At 40.7% G+C, this 22,298-nt stretch overlaps 1 protein-coding gene across 1 annotated transcript in view; it reads left to right on the top strand.

Moving 5' to 3' along the window:
* LOC116717486 (eukaryotic translation initiation factor 3 subunit H) overlaps positions 1 to 22,298 on the top strand; it is an 81,898-nt gene that overhangs the window by 10,751 nt on the left and 48,849 nt on the right. The window lies entirely within an intron of this gene.

The following is a 22,298-nucleotide window of genomic DNA, read 5'->3' as shown; positions in this document are numbered from 1 at the left end:
AGTCCCTGAGATCTGATTCTGGACAACTCTCGACACCTTTTCATTTCTTCCCCGTCTGCAAACATCCATTTTTTTCCCCTTCTTACCCTCCTGCCACCATGCCCTCTGACCTCTGCCAGAGCCTTACTCCTCTCAGCTCCCAGTTAGGCTCAACATATCCCGCTGCAAGCTGATCTGAGGGAGGCGAGCAGCTGCAGGGAAAGGCGAACAGGGAGGAGAGTCTAACAGGCCTCGGTTGCTAATGAGCAGCTGCCAAAAACCGAGGAAGGATACACATTCACCACTGGTAGCTAAAGGTCATTAGTGTAAGGAACGCTGGCCCACTGTGTGTTTCTGCATCGCTGAAAGCCAAAGCTTGTTGGGATACTGACTTTTGAAGGGCTGGGTTTCCCATCTGCCACTCTTAAGTTAACGAGGGCTTCAACGACGACGGCCTCACTGCGATTCCTGGCAGATTCACAGAGCCGGGACAGAATTCCTCCCAACGGATCCCGATCCATCTGAAAAAGGTGACAGGCTCCAGGTGATCTGACGGTGCGGCACCAAATTCACAATGTTTCTCTAGTTCCTGCCAACTTTTGCTCTCCTAACTGAGAGCATGCCGTTGGATATTAGATCACACCACGAATTGCAGGTTCCTTGTCCTCCAGGAGATGATTTCTCTCCACTCTGTGTTGCTGGGATTCTAAATCAAAACCTGAGACAGTGACAGAAGTAAAAACAGTTGATCAGGCTGTTTCAACTTAAAATCACAGTAAGTTGATTTTATGTTTGTACATAAGGTCATTTTGTTCCTGTACTTCAGTCTGAATTATCTGCCCACGCAAACAGCTGACCAGCTGGGCCAGTCAGCTGCCTGCGCCGCGTGTTCTGCAGCGGCTAATTGTTGGCGCTTCATCTGTGCTGCCGTTGGAGTGGGCCGCCTCGAAACCTCTGCACACCTGCAGCACAAGCCAGAGCTGAAGTGTTACGCTCCAGGCCGAAACTGGCGTTGCATAATAATACTGATGAAAAAATGTATGATTTTCTAAAACAACAGCTGAGTTAACAATAAGGTTATATTGATCATTCTCTAAAATGTTTATAATGTTGAGTAATATTTGAGTCTACAGATATTTTACTTGTATTAAATATTTGGCCTTTGCAAGTCGACCTTGGCATCTACCTTTCAACCTTCCAAGAAGCTGAGTTGTTTGGATGTGTTTGCTCAGTTTTTATTTGCTAAGAGTTGTTCATGATCAGTTTGTTAAACCAAAGTTGTTTTGCAAACTGAAGCATTTTGGTACATTATGCTGCAAAAAGATTCACAAAAATGGTGTGCTGTTGGAAGTCAGTCGCTGGTGGATTCATAAATAAATGAATAACAATGATATTTGCTCTCAGTCAGGTTATTTGGATTTAAAGATCTGCTGAAATTTCCTGTTGTTTCTTTTTTCCCTGGTTTTGTAAATGAATTGGGGAAAAATAAAAATCACACCAACAGAGACTTCAGAACAGTGAACGCTGCTTTCAGTCTTTGGGACCAATTTTTCCCGTCCCGAACTTGAATCTAGAACATAACGGTATTTGAAAACAAAACAAAAAAACTGTTATTGTATACACTTACTTATTGGACTCCATTGTTGGTAAAATATCGTAGCATTTCCACATCCAGCAACAAACACCCACCTAGCAGCTCCACTTCCAGTCATTAAATATTTATGAGTGGAGGTGACTCTGAAATCAGAAGTAACATCTACTACTTCCGTAAAGCAGAGCCAGTATATGTTGCTGGCAGTCTTTAAAATTGTTCTTAATGTTTATTAGTGATTATACCTGTAAGCAGTGTTAGCATTAGCAGGGATCCATCTCTGTTGATTCTAAATTTACTAGGAGTACCTTACGTCAGGTTCTATAAAACAAGCTGCTGAAATGTCCAAATCCATTTAGTCCCTTTGCAGGTTAAAGGTCTTCCAGTTTTCCTTCCTGATTTTTCCTGAAGCTTCATCTTGTTCCTCTGTAGAGCTGTGGAGTTGTTTCCTCAGTTACAGCTACTGTAATGGTCCCAAACCACTTCTTCTGCGCTCAATGTTTACTGAAGCTGCTCTGCAAACATCAGTCTCATATTTTCTCCTTTCCTGCACTAAAATGTCTCCAAAGAAGGAGATCTGTAACGATCCAATGCCTGCAGAGCGAGTTTAAACAATGTAATGATGCAAAGGAAACAAAAACACCAGGAAAATTTGGTTGATTAGTAATCACTCAATATTGCAGTATGCAGCCATTGCAATTTTTTTTCATGATTGATTACATGCGTTCCTGATATCTGTCAGCCCTATTTTTTAAAATTTATTTTAAGCATCTTGGATCATAATGCTGATACAAAATTACTGTTGCCAGAGTGGATTTGGATACATGTGTTGCAATAAATCCACTATATTAGTTTTGGCTGCCTTGTTGCATCAAACCCACATATTCTGGGTTAACTGGCTTAGCAAAAGGTCTAAATGTTTTGGCCTTTTGTTGACACATGGCCTCTGTGGCTCATCATTCCTCAGTGTGAGATGAGGGATCGGCGTGTTGCTGTCGAAGAAGTGCCACGAGCCAAATTTACTTGAACCTCTCAGGCTGCTGAAACGGAAGCGAAAAAAGGAAAATTTTCAAAGTTTTTGAAACACAGACTGGCAAGCGTCTCCGCATTTCTGTTTTTCTTCTTCTTTGCTGTTCCAGATTCAAGAGTTCAATGTGTCGCATACAGTGTGAGCAGTAAGGTCGTACAGTCTGCGACCATGATGTGTGAGCTGTGAATTATTGAACCCTGAGATGTACAGGTATACAGTTTGAGCTGGAGCTGAATGCAACTACTGAAAGTATTGTGCGGTTTCTGTCCAGATTTAGTGGATAACATATTCAGAAAGAAAAACATTAAAAACTACATTTCAAATTTTGACTTTCAAGCTGAACACTATTGAAATACAGTTGTCATAGCAATATGAACAACTGCAATGTGGCAATTGGTAGGTCTGCTTGGATGTGATATTTGGTTGTGTTTTTTCTAATATCATGCAGCCCTATTTCACTTCATCCTGTTGGGTTCTAGTCAAGTTTATTAGAATAGCACATTTAAGCAACAAGATAGTTCAAAGTCCTTTACACCATAAAAACATCATACAGTAACTAGCCTTGATTTAAAGGAACCTAGTGTTGTGACATGATTTTTGCTCTTCATGTATTGAATTAAGTATCTAAAAACATGTTCCTCTCTAGAGGGTCAGAGCTGAGCACAGGCGAACAATCGCACCAGTACCGGCCTTAGCGGATGGAAACAGAAAGAAAGCATTAAGTTTTGAAATGTCGCAAACAATGAAAAATTAAACCTCTATATCTTTAGTTGCATGCATGCCACCACACTCTGGGGTCCTGTTACAGCGAAAAAGTGTTTTGTGATGTGTTTCTTATACAGCTTTTGGCCTCTCTTGTAGTATCTGAGATATTGGAAGGATGGATCTGATGTGTAGGAGATCTGCTCTGATAGAAGATCTTCTAAGCCCTCCCGAGGGAAACATCAGTGATCCTCTCTGCTGGTCGTGTGAAGTTTATCAAGCAGAGCCTCCTTACGGTTCATCATCCTAACCTTCCTCTGCCAGCCTGGGTGTTTCTAGGAGAAGCTTTGAACTGCTGCATTACGAGCCTCCCACTGGAATCGCAGGAGGTGAATGATATCTTTCTATTGCTGCAGCTCCGTCTGTATCAACGCCGATGCTTACCGAGTTAATTATTAACCTCTGGACGCAGAAAGTCTCGGCTGAGCAGCTGACGCTCTCCTAGCTGGCAGCATCATGTTCCCTGGATACTGTTTGCCTCCGAGGTCGGCTTGTCTCTCTGCTGGGATCAGGGTGTGTGTGTGTGTAAATCTGACTCACCGTCGCTCCTGCTACGTGTCTCCAAAAGGAACAGTGGTTTGGGTTGACAACCTTTACGACTGACGTATATATTTTTTTTTAATTCATCAATTTCCGTGTTTGCAAGCAAGCTTGTTTCTGTGCCCATTTGTGTGTGTGTGCATGTGCTATGCCGCCGACTCATCAACAGGTGCCAGTGTGGAGCCACGCTCACGGGGCAGCCGGCGGCAGCAAGTGTGACCAAAATGAGCGAAGAGCTAGAAGGAGAACTAGTAATCACGCGCACGCGGCAGAATGAGCCTCGGATGAAAGAAAACAATGAGGAAAAAAGAATAATAAAGAACCTTGGCTTGGACACCAGTCGTCCTATCTGCCATGTCCTTGCCCACCCCGTCCCTCCATCATCGACTAAACGTATGGAGAGGGAGATGTGTGCCGCTCCAGCCGGTGACTCTCGAGGCATTTTGAGCAACGGAGGCACACGAGGAGCATGCTAATAAAATACGTGCTCCGCGTCTTTTTGTTGCAGCATCGGTGACGAAGCATTACAAAGAAGCTGCATCCTGGAACAGAGAGATTATTAAGGATGTTGGCATGAATGAAGCTGTGGAAAGTAGTCATTTTAATGTCCCCACCACCCCTGAGAGACTTGCAGTAAAAGCAACCTGGTTTCTGTGGGTTTTTTTATTCTGCAGCTGCAATAAAAATGTTAACTTAAATCAATTGCAAATGGGACTTTAAAAAATAAATAAACAAAAAGCCATAAATTTGTTCCACAACATTCAGCTTCTTAAATGAAGCTGGGTAGCTTAAGCTTACCGTTTATCCATATCGCTCTTGTCAGCTCAGTCGGTTTTCTTTAGCCTCAACTGGTCCAGCATTCATGGTTTTTTCTTTCCTTTTTTTTTTTTCTTTTTAGAAGTGTTGCTGACATTTGTCTTGTCATCATTTCATGTCCTGCCATGGGCTTTATGTTTTCATGTGTTTAATGGCAGCTGCTCACACCTTTGGGTTTTTACAATTGGATTTCACACTCGGGAGAAGTGAAGTGGATAAAAGTGAAATACTGAAGAGGAGGACATTGGCTAGCTAGCCAGGGAATCTGATATAAAATGTATGCCGGGAACACTGGATGGACTTAAAGCTAAATATTGTAAAAGCTGATTCGTTTCTTATACCAAATCTTCAGTGATTTGATTGGATATAGAGTTTGGAGCCTGATTATGAGTTTCTTTGGCTTCGCTGGACAGACTTGGTTTTAATACAGCGTGCCGTATTTTTCCTCTCCTTCACATAAATGAACGTCAGTTCATAAAATTAGACAGAAATGAGCCCTCATTTCTCCTCCTCAATGCTTTCACTGTTTAAAGGGACAGACTTCATCAATGGCAGATCTAATGAGGTGTGACTCAGCACACATAATTATCATACGTTATTCCATGAGTGAGTTATTGACAGGCCAGAATAAAATTAGGTTACTGTAAGTCTTACTTTGTCTCAGTAATCTGCTAAAGATTGATTTTCACATAAAGCAGATTTACTCAGTAAGGCTGCTGCGCAACCATCTGTTGTTAAAATAACTCTAACAAGGTAAAATATGTTTCTCCTTAGCGCTCTGTCTGCTTTTGGAAGCAAACTCATTATTTACTTTTATTTATTTATTTTTCCATCGAGATCAGCACTTGCCTCCCACTCTGTGCGTGACTTTATCTTTAGGCATTTCAAGATTTGATTTCATTAGGATCAAGAAGCTCATGATCAGACTATAAATTGATCATTAAATATAATATAGTGACCCTCCTACACACACACAGAGTCTTATTGTTCTTCTGCTACATTCTCTTGGATTAATTTATTTTTTCATCGTTGCGACTCTTATTCACTCCTGTTGTTTGAAGCCTGCTACATGCTAGCTCCCACTGGCCAGATAGTTAGCATCAGATTTGCAGACAGAAGTCTCCATGTGTATCTTACCTTTAGATTTCTGTAAAGCTGATGATTTTCTCAAATAAAGCATGCAGGTTAGAAGAGCAAATGCTAAAAAACAGGACATTTTCTGTTAGCCAATGAAGTCTTGGCCTATTGGGTAAAGCTAAAAAGGACCGCTAACCTAACTTTGTAGATAAATAAGTAAAGTACACTTTTTAAATAGCTACTTACTTCCTTACAGCCTGTGCCTTAAGAATAGCTAACATCTTTATTATTATGCACTCGGTAAGCTCTTCCACATGGTACTGTTTTGTGAGAATTACAGACACGGTGCATTAACCCACTAGAAAAGGATTGGATTTCTGAGTTCTTTCTGGGGGGAAATTAATCAAGACTAGTGAAAAAATGCTTGAACCGGGTGATATTGTTCAAACCAATTCTACTATCTCTGCTAAGGAATATGTAAAGTAAAATAAAATACATCTCTCTTATATTTCTGGCATTTAACAAATAGAAAAAAAGTGCTGTTTTATACTGAGCTGAAATCATAAAATATAGTTAATATCAGATGGTAGAAAAAAAAAGATTTTTTACTACATAAATATAAATATCTGATTCCCACCATCTGTGTGGCAGACGCATATTTAAATCGTCTTTAGGTAAGTTGTGTAAATAGCTCAAACGTGGCGTCCCAGATAAAAACGCCTCGCAGGACTAATATTATGGATGTATCAAACTGACAAGGTGCTGTCATTTTCTTCAGTCTGTAAGGGGGTCACTTTATCAAACCAATTCCTCCTCCTCCCATTCATCTGCAGGAGGAAGCATCCTGCAGACAGGGTGAAATGAGACCTCTCTCCTTTTTTTCTCACACCTTTCATCTATAACTGCTCTAACTCCCCCTTTTTTTCTCTCCTTCCAGACTCGCCACATGTAAGCGGTGCCTCTGCTCTTCAATTCTATTTCCCTTTTCCTTCTTTGAAATCACAGGCTCACCTTCTACCTTGTGTGTTACCAAATCCTCCATCCATTTCCCCCGCCCCCATGAGGGGTAATTATTTATCTACTGTTGGAGAGAAAAATTGAAGTGCCCAGCAAATGTCCTGTTGGGATAATCATATCCCAGAAATGGATCAGTTTGTTTGCTGGAAGTCATTTGTTTCAGTGTTTTTTTGTTTGTTTTTTTCTCGTTGGGAAGCCCACTATAGTCCCGCCGCCAAGGACACAATTATTTGGATTGTTTGTTTGTCTGATTAGAAGAATCCCCCTCTAATAACAAATATGGTACAAGCGTCAAACTTTGCTAACAGACTGGCTCTTGGTGTCTGTAATATCATTGCATGTTGTACATTTTACATCTGTGTGCTATCCGTTTCATGTTTTCCCTCTCCAAAGTTAGCTGCCAGCCCCTTTCCTTCTGCTTGTTCTTCTGCCTCAAGCCAAGCTACAAGCTATCTGCCCAACGCAGGTGCTGCTAGCCGCCAAATTCTCTGTCCAGCTTCAAGTCACGCTTCTCATTGGTCAAGAAGATGGGAGCAGTTGTCAGGCTGGCGAAACAATCAGGTTTCGTCCAGACTTGTTTTGCAAAGAGCGCCGCGTCCGTAATTAGACATGTGTTTTTGTAGAAAAGGCGGTTCAGACAACAGCTAATGGTCTTCTTTTCTCCAAAGAGCATTTAGGTTGGATGTTTGACTGTCAGGTAGCTACTCCAGTTCTAGCAAGATGGATAATTAAAAAAAAGAAGAAGAAAGCAAGCTGTCCTCTTCATGTGTAAACAACCTGCAGTCATTAACGAGATAGATTTTGATGATTGGCACCCTCGTCTCAGTTTGGTGTTTGTTGTTTATGTCACTCCTGCTGCCTCAGTTTAAATTCTCAGCAAACCAATTAACCACATAGCTTCAACTTGGATTTTTTGTGGTGTGTTTTTTATTTTTTTTTATTTTCTAAAGAAAGAAATGTGATCCTGCAAGAGATCTGCAGGCGCTGATTTAAAACTCAGTTAATGGAAGGGTACTATTACATATTTCTTCTGATTTCAGAAACAAATATCTAGCAAGAATCACAGAACATATTATTGTCAGTACTTTCATTTACTTGTAAATCCTTAAACACTTTCACATGGCACATTACAACCACAAAGCTGGGTTAGTTTAAAAAACGATGGCGGTTTTCCATAAACCATGTAGGAGACAAACATGCAAACTTGCTGTTTCCAAAACTGACTTCAAATTTATTCACAGCTTAGTCTAAAACATAAAATCCCAATAACAAATGTCTGGTTTCTGATCATCCTAAATATGAAAAAATTATGGGGACATTGGATTTCTCAGTTGCTAGCTGAAATAACAATAATAATAATAATAATAAAAACAAGCAAAAATGAGATCTGCTCCAGGGATTTCTAGAAAGGTAGAAAAGCCTCAGTAGATTGCTGCATAAAGATTTGAAAATGACAAAGTAGCTGCTGATCTACTGCAGTATACTCAATATTATTGGTTCTGTAATTTGTGTTGGCAAAGCAGAAGTAACTGAAGTCTATTTTATACTGGAGCTCAGTGATGGCTGTTCTCCTCAAGACAGTTGCGAATAGTTTCTCTGCCTCCTGGCCTTTGTTATTGTGCATATTATGTTTTCTTGATTTGCATTTCACTTGTGTTGTGCTATTCAATATGCACAACATATTGAATAGCAGCTGTCATTATAAAATCAGCGTGTGATGGCATAGTTTTGAAAAGGATTTCGCTTAAACACAGTATGTTATACAGCATTGAAATCCCATGCATTCAGACTCTGGACAGCACACATTCATTTAGCTTTCATGTTTGACACTCATTGCCATGAATGCCCACTCCCAGCTTAGATGATAGTTGCTGAAATAGTCAAACTCTTATGCACAACTTATATGTAGGCAAATTCAATTTGACTTTGTTTAAATTAGGGATGTCATAATTACTATTTTTCTGTTGTTGTTTCAGTCATTACAATCCCAGTCAGATAATTCTTCAGAATCAGTTCCACATATATGTTAGAAAATTCATTTGCTTTAAAGTGCAGTAGAATAATATTCTACATTTCATCAGTATGTGGTCTACTTTAAGATTTTGACTCTGTTCCAGCTTCAGGAGCTGCTCTTGATGACAGTGACAGATATTTTATCCAGCGGGTAATTCTGCTGAGCAGCCTTATGTTTGTACAGGTGCTTCTGACTCAACACATGCTGCAGTGTTCAGAAACCCCGTTCACCTTTTTTATGTGGTGGAGTTTGCCAAAGTGCTAGGCCAACGTTAACGTTAAAAATGTTTTATTTTTACTTTTTTACAATTTGGCTTAGAACATTTTTACAGCAGATGTAAACTTCATCATCTGTCAGCAAAACCTGCTTTAAAATGTATTCACATACTCCATAAACTTGGATTTGAACATCTTACAACTTAATGGCTAGTGTTTCGGCTTCTCTTGGCACAGCTCTCACCTGCATTACCAGCGATGTTTTAAGATATAGAGAAGGTCACATGACATGCAGGAGTCTGCAGTGGCAAACACAATCTCTCTCTTAATGTGAACACTACCATAAAAGATGAAAACATTTATATTTTTAGGGAAAAGTCAAATTTGTCAGATCATCAAATAGTATGCACAACTAAAGATGTAGAAGTCAAACAAACAGACATGGGACAACCAGGCCAATTTTCTTTCACAATTTTTGGTCTTTAAGCACATGAATCAACAGGATGATTCACTTTCTTGATTTAATAAAATAATAAACAGCATAAATCCTTCAAGTCTTGACCATTTCATGGAATTCCTCAACTTTCTATTTTTGTTTCTAAATCAAGAGTTCTGTGTCCCTCTGAGATACTATTCATACATTTTTTTGTTGCGAAACAATCAGAATATGTCAAATTGATGCGAAAGGCATTTTCATGAAAACAAACACTTTGTAATTCACATTTTGGATCGTAAGAAAATTGTAATTGGTAGGTTATATTTTCACCCTAATTAAAAATAGGCTGAATCAACCATCTGTGCTAAGGGGCCAAATTCATTTCAGTTGCAGTCTGGCGCAAACGGGTCTCCTTGCTGTACTTTGGAAGCAGCGTGTTTTATATAATTCAGAGTACCTGATACTTTTTATTTTAAACTCCTTCTTGATGACCAGTCTCACAAGGCATGATTACAAACTCAGCAGTAGATGGGCACGATCTAAGTAAAATGTTCTTTTTAACCCGACAGTGAATCAATAATTGATTATGGTATTAAAGTCTCAGAAGGCCAAACCAAAATTAAAAATGTTAACTGGATAGGTTTTGAATTTCTTAAAATAAATAAAATTTCATAAACCACAGCCACAAGGCAGCACGGGTGAGAAGACGATCAGAACTCATTTTGTCCAATTATATCAATGTTTTCCTCTGCTAAGGTCTGCAAGGTTAGCCCTTGGTTTTTCTCAGCTGTCATTGGTGGCAGCCGCGTTCATGGCGGGTTAATTAAAGTCAGGGGGATTAAAACCTTCCCTGCCATGAACCCTCCACTCCCCCCCCCCCCCCCCCCCCCCCCCCCCCCCCCCCCCCCCCCCCCCCCCCCACACACAATCTCAAACACTTCTCAGTATGCAACGAAGCATGTCCGTATGTGTTGTCTGAAAAGTTGGAGGACTATCATTCTGATAAGGCCTGTCTTGGGGGTGAGCCCTTCAATAGATCATTCTACCTGCCCCAAATGGGGAATTGATTTCCTCCGTTTCTTCCCACCCTCCCTCACAGTGGCTAATTAGGAATCACTCAAAGCCCACCTTTAAGGGAAATGCACATGCATTAAAGTTGCACTGTCATGCTTCAGGGGGATTTTGTTGTTGTTTTTCTTGGTGGGAACCTGGGTCTATTCCAGATCTACCAAAAAAAAAACGTTCCTGTCAGCAAATACCTTCTTCTTTCGGTTTAAAGTGTGCTTCTCTTTAACTGTTATGTAAATCTGGCCGAGCCATACCTCCGCCCGCTCCTCACCGTTCACCTGGTGTTATAAATCAGGAGTGCAAGTCCCCCGAGCGCAGTCGTCATCAGCACCGGTTCCACTGTTTTATTCATTTGCTCCCTCATCTCATCACAATGCTGCCCCACATTAAATTTGGTATGTGGAGGGGGGGGTTAGAATGCATTATCTAGGTGGGCTGTGGGGACTTAGAGGGGGTTACAGGAAAGGAAGAGAGGAGAATTCGACAAGGATGTGAAAAATAGGGGAGAGAGAGACTTCAGGATGGGAAGAGCGATGGGTGAGAGGGATGGGTAAAGAGAAGAAGTTATGAGGGTGAGTGAGAATGATGGAGAGTCTGGATTGGAGAGGATGGCCAGCTAAGGTTGATCAGTGGGTGTAAAAACTAGTAAAACATGGGCATGGCAATTAGAAAACAGATGGTCGAGGAATAATCGTGACTTAAGTTAGAGGAATAAACACATTCCCACCTCTAAAAAGACACAATGGGAAACTAGTGGAGCAGGAGGTAGCCTTTTTTTCTACCCTTATGTTTCTGTCTGCCAACATTTTTTTAAATTATTGAACAGTTTTAATGCTAATCCAACCCCTGGGTGTTACGCAGCATCGTCTGGCCCGAACATTTGGAAGGCTTTGACCTGAGATGTCTGCATATTTGAAGTGCGTCCTTTTCATCGCCGCTCAGTCGAGCCGCGCTATTCACAGGTGGGCCGTTGTTTACTCATGCGAGTCTGACAGTTGTAGCTGCACACAGATGTAGACACATGGGATTTTGTCGGGACAAATTATGTGGGTGTTGCTGCAATTAATTGTTCTGAACAGATAGTCCTGAATGGGGGAGGCTAGAATAGAGAAACACCTGTAAATATATGTACTGTGGTTCTAAATATGTGGGAATACAGGGCAGTTTTGGGATGAAACGTCACAGAACATGGCCATTCTTTGTTAATATACAGGTCTTTACCCCTTCCAGTAAAGATGCACTACTGTGTTCCTGAACAAGTCCTAAACTGGGATTATGCCACAGCGGTTACACCCAAAAACAAAAATATATTCACAACTTGGACATTTATAGCATTCACAGATGTGGAAGAAAGGTTAATTTTCTGTCTTGATCTTTTCTTTGTTGATTTAGCAGGATCATGGTTTGACCTTTATCTTGCTGAAAGGCCCTTTGAGGATCCATTTTCACTTTTGTGGCTGTGAACAAGGTTTGTGTTTTAAAATCCTCTTCATTTTGAAGACATAGCCCACATAATGAGCTTGGCAGATGTGCAGTTTTACCAGATGTTTGCCAATTGCTGGCTAGTCTGATTGAGCTGAATGGTGGATTCGCAGGGGACGGGTCTGCACCAGTGTCTTGCACAGCTGAATAGGTGCTACTGGAGATTCAAAGGTTTCTCAAACATGCATGACAGAATCAAAGCACCACCAACGCTCTATTTTCTATTTTTTTGTTGCGGGAATAACATTGTAACATGATGCAAAGCTCAAAACAGTCAATTTTAGATAATACTGCTCCTTTAAAAAAAGAAAATTTGTAAATGTACTATATTTTTGTAATGTTCAAAGAGGAGTTTAAGTATTGCACCTTTTGTGTCTTAATGTGAACTATCCTCTGTTAAAGTTGAGTGCAGTAGATCAGCTGTAGATTAAATTCACCAAAGTTAGGAGAGGAAGCCCGTTTGTTCCTCCGACTGAGGGGCCGCCAATCCGGCTCCCTTCACCACGAGCAAGCCTATTTTAAGGATTTGTGGCAGAACTGGAGTCCTTTCTGTGAATCCTGTCGAACCAGGGAGAAGAAACCTTTCAGTGGCTCCCTCTGTGCGTAGGAGACTGTCAGTAGAAGAGCAGGAAAACAGTGGGAGGAGAGAGGATGGGTTTACTCAATCCATCCCTCTGGCCATAAATTGAAAGTCTCTCGGCCTGCTGTCAGTCAGATCACCCCGAAAGTATTTGTTTTGTACTCCTGGTCTTTTTTTGCGGCCAAAATCTTGTAACAAACTCCCATTTCATGACATAAAAACATCACATAGTTTGTATTCAGTCAATCTTGAAGCTGTGAAAACTACATAGAACGTTATCAGCTGTGCTACACTTGTCTAAGAAGCTACTCTTGTAAACTAAGACTGGCTTGTGCTCTCCGTTCCTGTCTCGAAGGAGGAAAGAGTTGTAGCAGGAAGTATTTGACTTAATTTGCTTCACTTGGCTTGCCTTGCTTGACATCGCTCGCTCTGAGACTGCTACACATTGTGCCGTGTACACTGGAGCATAATGTCAGCTCTCGCGACTAAACATATCGTAAGATAAAATATTGACAGGGACATCAAGTAAAATTTGTCTGCTTTTTTGTCCCTTCAAAAAGGATGAACCGCAATACGCAGAAAACGTGACAGCATTTTCCCTTCCTCATCGTCTCCCGCTACAAAAACAAAACCAAGTGACAAGCGGGGCTGTCAACAGTGCATATGGTTAACTTGTCAGTGTTGCATGCACAAAGAAGCCGCCTTACCAAGCTCCCATTCTCTCTTCGTTGCATCCCTGAGAGTTTGTGTGTCTGCTTGTGGTGGTGTGTGTATTTGTACGTGCATGCACAAGAAAGAAAGGCAGCCCTCCACAAGGCTTGCTTAACTAAGATTAATTGCACCTGATCCACTGTTCCAGGTGGAACATGGACCCTGGTGGGGTATGCTGGCGCAAACACACAAATAGACACGCACAACCCATTACAGCCACTCCGCGGAAAATTAGCCCCGTGACTCTGCCGACACACCGGACCAGACCGCCACTCGATAGCACCATTTACTTCCCGACAAGTTGCCACATTTATCACTGCTCTCCTTCTCTAGACAGATGAAGGAATGTGTGGACAAAAACGCCGTGGCAGGAGGACAAGCTATCTGCCCAGCTCACCTCAGCACCAGCTGGCTCCGACAAAACGCAGAGCGAAGGCGTCTGTCCTCCTTTTTCTCCAGAGAGGAAAGACTGTGTAAGACATTGGGATCCATGCTATGATATCTGGAGCAACACACTGTAGAGTGTTGCATTTAGCAGTCTATGATGAAGTCATTAAAAGATACAGTAATAAGACCTAAATGCTTTGATACGTAAATTGATTTTATTGATCTTTATTCACAATTTTTGTACCCATTACACCTTTATGTTCTGTCTTCTCCTGGTTTTATTCTCAAGTTGGCTTGAGCTTTAGATTTAATTACTCTGGTGGCCTTTTGGGTACAGTTTTAACCCCGTCAAATGTACTATACTCAGTGACCAAAAATAAGGTTAGCTACTTGGATGGAAGTTTGGATTTGGGTAAAACATATGCAGAGCACAATGGGTTTAAATAATTTGATTTGTATGGAAGTGGTACACCTGTTGGTGTCATACAGTCAGGCACAACAGCCAGTTAAGGTCACCAGATATGGAGGATGTTTTGTGGACATCAGGGAACATTAGCAGCTAGGGAGCCTTCCCATCACGTGTGATAATTGATTATTAATATGACTTTGTCTCCTGCTCTCTTAACCACAGGCATGTCTTGATGATTGTAGAAAATACAGTAAATACATATAGAAAATATGGGTCATCGATACTGAAAACAACAAAATCTTAGCTTTCCTCCCTCAGTAACACCATCCACAAGATCAGCTTTTTCATTCTCCAGTCTGCCCATCAGAGAGTTTGGTGGTGGGCACATTGTGGGCTGGCATGGGGGCAGGTGGTGATTTGTCCTGGCATGTGGGGGTTACAGCTGTCACAATGGGCAGAGGGGTCTAACACACACAGCCATCCGTCATTCTGATCGAGTATGATGGTCTGCATGTGTGAAGGACATCCAAACTTGGTTGTTAACAATTAACACAGCTACCCTTTTTTTCTCCCTTTTTTTGTTGATTTAACCAGTTATTACTTATGCTTGGTGACTGTTTTGTTTCTTGTTGCACCAGCATATTCAAATGTTGATACAGACATACAGTACAGACCAAAAGTTTGGACACACCTTTTAATTCAATGAGTTTCCTTTATTTTCATGACTATTGACATTGTAGAATCACACTGAAGGCATCAAACTATGAATAACACATGTGGAAATATGCACTAAACAAAAAAGTGTAAAACAACTGAAAATACCCCTTATATTCTAGTTTCTTCAAAGTAGCAACCTTTTGCTGTGATTACTGCTTTGCACACACTCTGCATTTTCTTGATGAGCTTCAAGAGGTAGTCACCTGAAATGGTTTTCACTTCATAGGTGTGCCCTGTCAGGTTAATAAGTGGGATTTATTGCCTTATAAATAGTCATGAAAATAAAGAAAACCCATTTTAATTAGAAGGTGTGTCCAAACTTTTGGTCTGTACTGTATATGTGGACTGGACTATGGCTAGTGTTTCTCTTTTGGTTTTTACCTCTCACAGCTGTAAAAGCTGTCGCTATACCTAGAAGCCACTGTAAGACTTTCTATCTTCTAAACCCGAGCTGCTCTGTCAACCTCTCATCACCCACCATTCAGGGCTTTCTGTATCTCGAAGGAGACCTTTTACTCAGACAGGTAAGAACGTACTATAAAGGCAGTGCTTCTGTTCCGAGGTGCTCTAAAGAAGTCTGATCACTTTCCTGGTGTTTGTGACCATTTGACACAAAGGATGGACCTAAAACCCCAGAATACAGAAGCACAGAATCACTTTAGAGGCTGTGAAAAGTTCTCTTGGAGAAAAAAAGGCCTTTTGTACTTGCGTTTATGTGGGTGTAAGGAAGCTATTCTGGTCATCTGAAAGTAAAGATATTTTTTCTTGATATAGAGACACGGAAAGAAGAGATTCAGAACACATCAATAGAATGCTTTACATCTAGTTTAGATAGGTAGCAATTGAGCTTGAAGTGTTTCTTCAGCTCACAGCCTAAGTAGCATATTGTTTTGTGCCACTGGGACAGAGGGAACACGACCAAGCAAATGTGGCTTAAAATGGAAATTGGCAACCCGTAGAATTATTGTGTCTTTAGTGGCAGATCGCGGCTGAAATAATATCTCAAGATGTTAGCGTGTTTGTCTTTTAATGGAGAATGTGTGTTCTGTCCTCATTTCTATTTACCGAGGCCACTTGCTCTTCGCTTTGGAAGCCAGCCGGCATTCCAGTCACAAACGCAGGCTTTTCTTTGTGAATGAATTATGTTGACCCTGAAGTGCACAGATTATCAATGAGCACTCCGAGGTGTAGGACTCTACAGATTAGCGGGTATTTGTAACGGATTCAGAAGAATGTATTTAAACTCAAAAAGCCACAAGTTTAAATAAGGAAGAGCAAACAGCACTGAAACAAGGTAGTTTCAGACATTTATGTTTGTTCTCTGTTATAAGCAGCAGTAGTCAGCATAGTGTTTTAATTTATCTAAACATGAACGAAAAAAAGTCACAAATGTATTATAGAATGCTTGTTGCTTCCCAGGGACGCCTTTTAAAGGGAAGAAAAAACCCCAAACAAAACAAGCGGAAGTAAACACATAGATGGTAAAAGCCACTCTGTTTTCACCTTACAAAACAGATGGGAGTCTGATGACTTTAGGAAATAGAGTGCAGAGTCAAAGTGTGGCTTCAGCTGTGCTGAATGAATGGGTCAAGAGTTTAGACTCATTAAATTAGAGGTGATGTGCCGAGTCCTGAGAGTAAGATAGAAGGAGAAATAAGAGCTGCCGTGGGACTACACCGTTCTTCACTTAGCAGAACACTGGTAGGATGAAATGTCTTTAAATTGTAATGCGCCTAAACATTTGTTTTGTTATTTTTTTTTGTTTTGTTCTTGGTTTTAAAGTATTAATAAAGATGTGCATGATCTGCTCTAAGCCTCTGAGCTTCTCAAGCACACAATTCCAGCCCGGAAAAAGGAATTGGTCTTTTCAGTTTCCTGAAACAGCTTGTTCTTTTGCTGTCTGAGGGTTTGTTAACATGCAAGGCAGTGTTGCGATATTAACCCGATTGAGACTTTAAGATGCTACCAACTATAGAGTTTTCTGTTCATTTGGACCAAAGGGAGTTTATATGTGGCGTATTCAGGATATAATCAAGCATAAAGAGTAAACCAGACTCTGTCATTACAGAGTAGAAATACTTTAAATTTTCTTACATTATTCATAACCCTGACTGATTTGGATTTAAAATTATTTTTTTGTATTTTTTGTTATTAATACCATTCTCAATTGTTAGTGGAGAAATCTTTATTGGCATCAGTGTCCAAACTTTATGGCATATTTGACGATGTCTGAAAATTGATAGTACCAGCTGACTGAAATTTTTAAAAAATAACAAACCTACAAATATTATTACATTTTATGCGCAACATGCAATAATTTATTAAACCAAGATAGTGGTCGGACTTTTCTGGAAAACTAATTTGTTTTACGTCCAAAACAAAAAGAAAGAAATCATTCCGTTGATCTCAAAAATATCTTCAGTGCAGTAGCAAGACTTAGAAATGAATCATTCTTCCATTTCTAAGATTATTACGATCTCCACGAGTTTCCTAACAAAGGTTTCACAAATCGCTAATTGTTTGTTTTTTTTTGTTTGTTTTTTGGGGAGTGAACAAGTGAAGATTGTGTCCGGGTTCATGCTGGACATGTCATAAAATTGTCATAAAATTGCCGATGTTTGTGAAGATGAATATGATTTCACAATGTTCTTCCTGTTTTGGGGGATTACTGGTCAGCAATGCAAAAATCCAGTCTATTGACACACTCTGAGTGAGTAGTTTCTGAGGCAACAACAAATAAAGTTAGCTGATTACAGTAGCGGTAAGGTGTACCTAATAAAGTGTTAGGTACATTGCGCACAAGCTCCCTTTCACATCACACTTTTACAGCAAGATCTGTCGTTTTATCCTGTGCACTAGAGTCAACATAGAAACAAGCTGTATGGTGTGAATATGAAAACTTCACTACATTTTTTTTATTTACCACTATAACACAACTCATCATCTTTAATCATCTTTAATCCCTTTTTTATAATCTGAGCATCAGTTCAGCACTGGTTGTCTGAAATCCCCATATCTAAATTAGACGACAGTGGCTGAGATCTTAAAGCACATTGCCAGTGTTGCGACTGCTGTGATGACAGAAGGGGAACGAGAGAGTGGGGGGAAACGAGGCAAATAAAGGATCAAAATAAACAAAATTCTAATTATTTTTAATTCAAGTCTGGTTGGCCCATCTGTCCCCCTTCTCAGCTGTTGATTTTCTGTTTCCTGTCCCACTCACTACATTCAGAAAATAAAGGCAGGAAACGGAGGGCGAAGAAAATACAGCTCTCCAAGTTTCAGACTGTTATATTGCTCTTCTGCTCCACTCGACCTCGGTGGATATCAACTCTGGCCCACGTTCGTGTGCGTGCGTGTATTCAACCGCCCAATGCTTTCCAGGCAAGGCCCTCATCAGCCCTGTCAAGGTGGTGATTAGAATGTGTTGTGACACGCAGTTATGTGTATCCTCGCATTCAGACACGAGCACACACCAGAACACTTCTCGCCGCCTGCACACGGTCGCTGTGGCCTGCAGCATCTTACGAGGTCCATCGCAGTTCACCTCCTGTGTCATTGAGTATTACAGCATAAACTGTGTGGTTCGCTCGCGCCGATGGTGCCGCTGTTGATTATAACTGTTAACATTACTACCCAGGGTGAGAGGTTTTGCTTCTGGCTAATAACGGCCGCCACTGCAGACACAAGCGCTGACGGACAGCACACACATGCAGCAGAGGCCATTTTCAGGCCACACGCATCAAACCTGCCCCCTTTCCAGCGTGTTGTCATGGTTTTACACGCTCCCCTTTGAACACTCGCTCCCTTTGTCTCTGTCACATGTAAGTACACCATTCCTGCTCATTTCGCCGTCTCCCACACACACACACACATACAATCAGAAGGCACTAGGGGAATGGGCAGACTCATTCCCAGTCTGGCCTCGGGACCCAGATTGATTGATTGGAGAGGCAGCGGGGCAGCAGAAATGAATGAGGAAAAGCAAACGGCGGCGCATTCTCTCACCTCCTCCTCGCCTTGACGATATTGTTAAATTGACTGTTCTCGACCTAATGCTGCAGTCGTTGACAGAATATTGCCACCTGCCCTCATAATGCATGAGTGAAAGTGTCATTTTGAGTGTTTTGAAAAATACTATGGAGGTTGTCTAATCCTGCCCTGCATTTTGAAACCCAATACTTTGCCACAAAAGATGCCGTGTCGTAATGTTATCAAATTCAGCTACTGCATATACAATGGCTGCTTGGTTATAGTCACTATGACTTTAACAGAGCTGCTGTCCCTTTCGAGACATTGATTGGTGTCCGATTATCTTGAGTAAAAATACCACAGTATCATGGCTTCACAGTATTAGCAAGAAGGGGTGGACATTTATCGCATCGTATATAATTTATCGTGATTTATCGAAATTTCTTATAAGAATTTTTGATTTACCGTTTTCACTATAAATTCCAATTAATGTTTAAAACCCTCCAAAACTTTCCTTATTGTCAGGATTGTTAGTGTTCTTTCCACTGTTTGTTCAATGAAAGCATCAATAAACATCAATAAATTTAGAAATACAGTTGGGGTGTACATTTCAGTGTTACAAATCACACTTCTGTATGTGACTGGTGACCTAAAGAAGCACATTATAAATTAGAATGATTTTCAAGAGCATTATTTGTCTTTGGGGCTGCAATTGCTGCGACATACAATTGCCAAAGTATTTAACAGTTCTAATTGTCACTGTTGTCCCTTTCAACATCTCTCGGCTCGCAAAATATAATGATAAAACTGAAATCCATATCACCCGCCCCTTATTAGCTAGTAACCTTTAGTAATTGTCAATACATAAAAAAATACAATAAAACTACGTGGTGTTGTGTTTGTCAACACACAATTACAGCTGGAAGATATTGGAAAATAATTTGATTGTAAGGAGAATATTGGTAAAATATCAGTTGTCATAAATCTATATTTTCATCAACCCTCTTTCTCCAATAGTTCTTCTTGCTGCATGTGTAACCATTAGCATTTTGGGCCGTTGCAAACAAATATTTTAGTAATCGAGTAATCTATCGATGATTCTTACGATTAATTGAGTAATCTGATGAAAAAAATTTTTATAAAATAAAATATTGGTAAATCTGGCATAACATTGGTCTTCCTATCAGATATCAATATCGGTCCAATTTTTCACTTTTGAGCATCCCTAACAGTTACTTTTTTGCAGTTAAAAAAAATTAACCTGTAACAATAATAGCTCACTTTCTAAGTTAACCAGAAGAAAAGTTATACAAAAATCTGAAATTATATTCAATTTAATAATAAAGAGGCAGGCTCACAAATACACTTATAAAAAATGTCTATACTCCAGGTTTTGGTTTATGTATTCATCTTCAGTCAGTTTAATAGATGAATTCTCACCTTGCCCCATACCTGTCAAGCTTTGGGTTTGAGAATATGGGAAATGTCGTCTGGAGTGGGGGGCTTGGAGTGGAGGGGGAGCAGGCGAGCGAACAAACGTAAGATGGTGGTGGAGGGGAGGAAATAGACCAGGCGACTAACGTAAGAACGGGGGGGAGCAATACGGGATATTTACGGCACCTTCGTCTGTCACACTCAGAAACTCATCTACCAGCCATGCACCGCCACGATGATTTCCGCCACTCGTTTGTTGAGACCGGGATGATATGAAATTTATTGTGTGGCTCGTCCGTAAGTTACACTTACACTGTAACCATCAACTACTCAGCCGCCCGCCGTGCTCAGTCTATCCGCTCACCTGTATAAATATTCCTGCAGCGCTCTTTCCACCGTTCGCTTTCAACCAGCAACTCCCGGAGGAGAAAGGCTGTCCTACTCCAGGCATCGCGCGAATCATTTTAAGGATGCTTATTGGTCCCCCGAAACAATGAAAACCCGGGCGTTATCATCAATCAATAAAATCCCCACAGCATAATTTCCAACTTGAAAATTGGACATTATGCCGTTAACACTTAGCATTCATCAACAATTCGAAGGCGGAAGTCAGAGCTCCGCGCAACGCAAATAATGTCCCGGCCGGAACACGGTGCGCTAAATAATAAAGCATAAATTAACGAAGCTCCGAGGCAGGTAAATTTTCCTCGAGGAATTTGAATAATCGAGGTACTCGAATCATTAGAGGAATCTTTCCAGCACTAATTGCAACGTCTAAAAGAGTTTTTAAAGTTTCTGTGTTCTTTTCAGGATTTTTTAATATATATATAGCTCTAAAGATAATCTTCTTTTGGACATTTGTCATGTCACTCCACAGACTGAGATCTCTACAGACTTTTCAACTTCAATATATCTTGATATACACATGTGTGTATCTCTGAGAATGTTTTTCTACTTTTTTCTTCACCTATAATTCATGGTTTATGAAAAACAAGGCAGTGATCCTGTGGCATTTACTAGGCTCTCTGCTTTGTATTAGATCTTAGGTGGATGAGCTGGCTGACTGCCAATAGCCTGTTGTGTCCTCAGCCAACTAAATCTAAGTTCAGCTATCAGGCTGAAAGTCATTTGATTGTCTGTATGCCTTATTTTTTTTTGCTGACCTGAGTACAGTGTGTAGTGGTTTGTTTGAAAGCTTGTCTGTCTGCTTGACTTTCTTGTGAAAGCTGTGGGGAGAATACAACATGGTATAAAATTAGGATTCTCTGAGCAGAATTCATGAATATTTTAACCAACTGGTCTGAACCGAGTATCATCAACTTATTGACATGTCGCAGGCAAATAATTGCCTCAGGTACTGGGTCTGGTTCCAATCTGCCGGGGTCTTTGTCTGCTGAGTCAGCCTGTTCTCCCTCCGCTTTGCAGCATACTCGCTGGTTTAATTGGTTCTAGCACACTTGTAGAAACTGAATGTGACCATCATACCTTCCCAGTCTGGGCCAATTTACAACATCCGTCACATAATACACTGGACCGCCGTACACGTTTGAACTCTCGAATATTTAGCGACGAGCTAGTTTGAGGTTATGTGACCGTTGTTAGACCGCCAGATGTATTTGGATGCTAAAAAACATAATGTAGCCAAGCTAAAACGCCTGCAACTTGAGTGTAGAGCAACAATCAGTTCTTTAAACCATTCTTGCATCCCTGTGAACGAATCCCTGTGAAACATTTTCAATATTCCAACATGCATGGCAAGATTGAACATAGTGTGACAACAACTTTCCAACAAGACATGAGCAGTGTACAATTAAAAGCAGTGTGGAGTGGGACTCAGCAGATGCTACAGAGTTTTGCTCATAAAATTTGGATTGCATTAGCTATTATAAAGGTCAACACATAGGTGGTTTTAAATTGCTTTTATCCTCTGAGCATCACTGCTGTCTGAGAAACTACCTATACCTGAAGTCCCGAGAGCTTTTCCATTTCTGCACACTTAACCTCGCACTTCCTAATGTGCATTGATGGAAAGAAATCATATGCATGACACCCGGTGTGTTT

Source organism: Xiphophorus hellerii, chromosome 3 (assembly GCF_003331165.1).
Source record: "Xiphophorus hellerii strain 12219 chromosome 3, Xiphophorus_hellerii-4.1, whole genome shotgun sequence".
NCBI classification, from domain to species: Eukaryota; Metazoa; Chordata; class Actinopteri; order Cyprinodontiformes; family Poeciliidae; genus Xiphophorus; species Xiphophorus hellerii.
The sequence above is the reverse complement of the archived record's forward strand: the minus strand, read 5'-3'. Positions and strand labels throughout refer to the sequence as shown.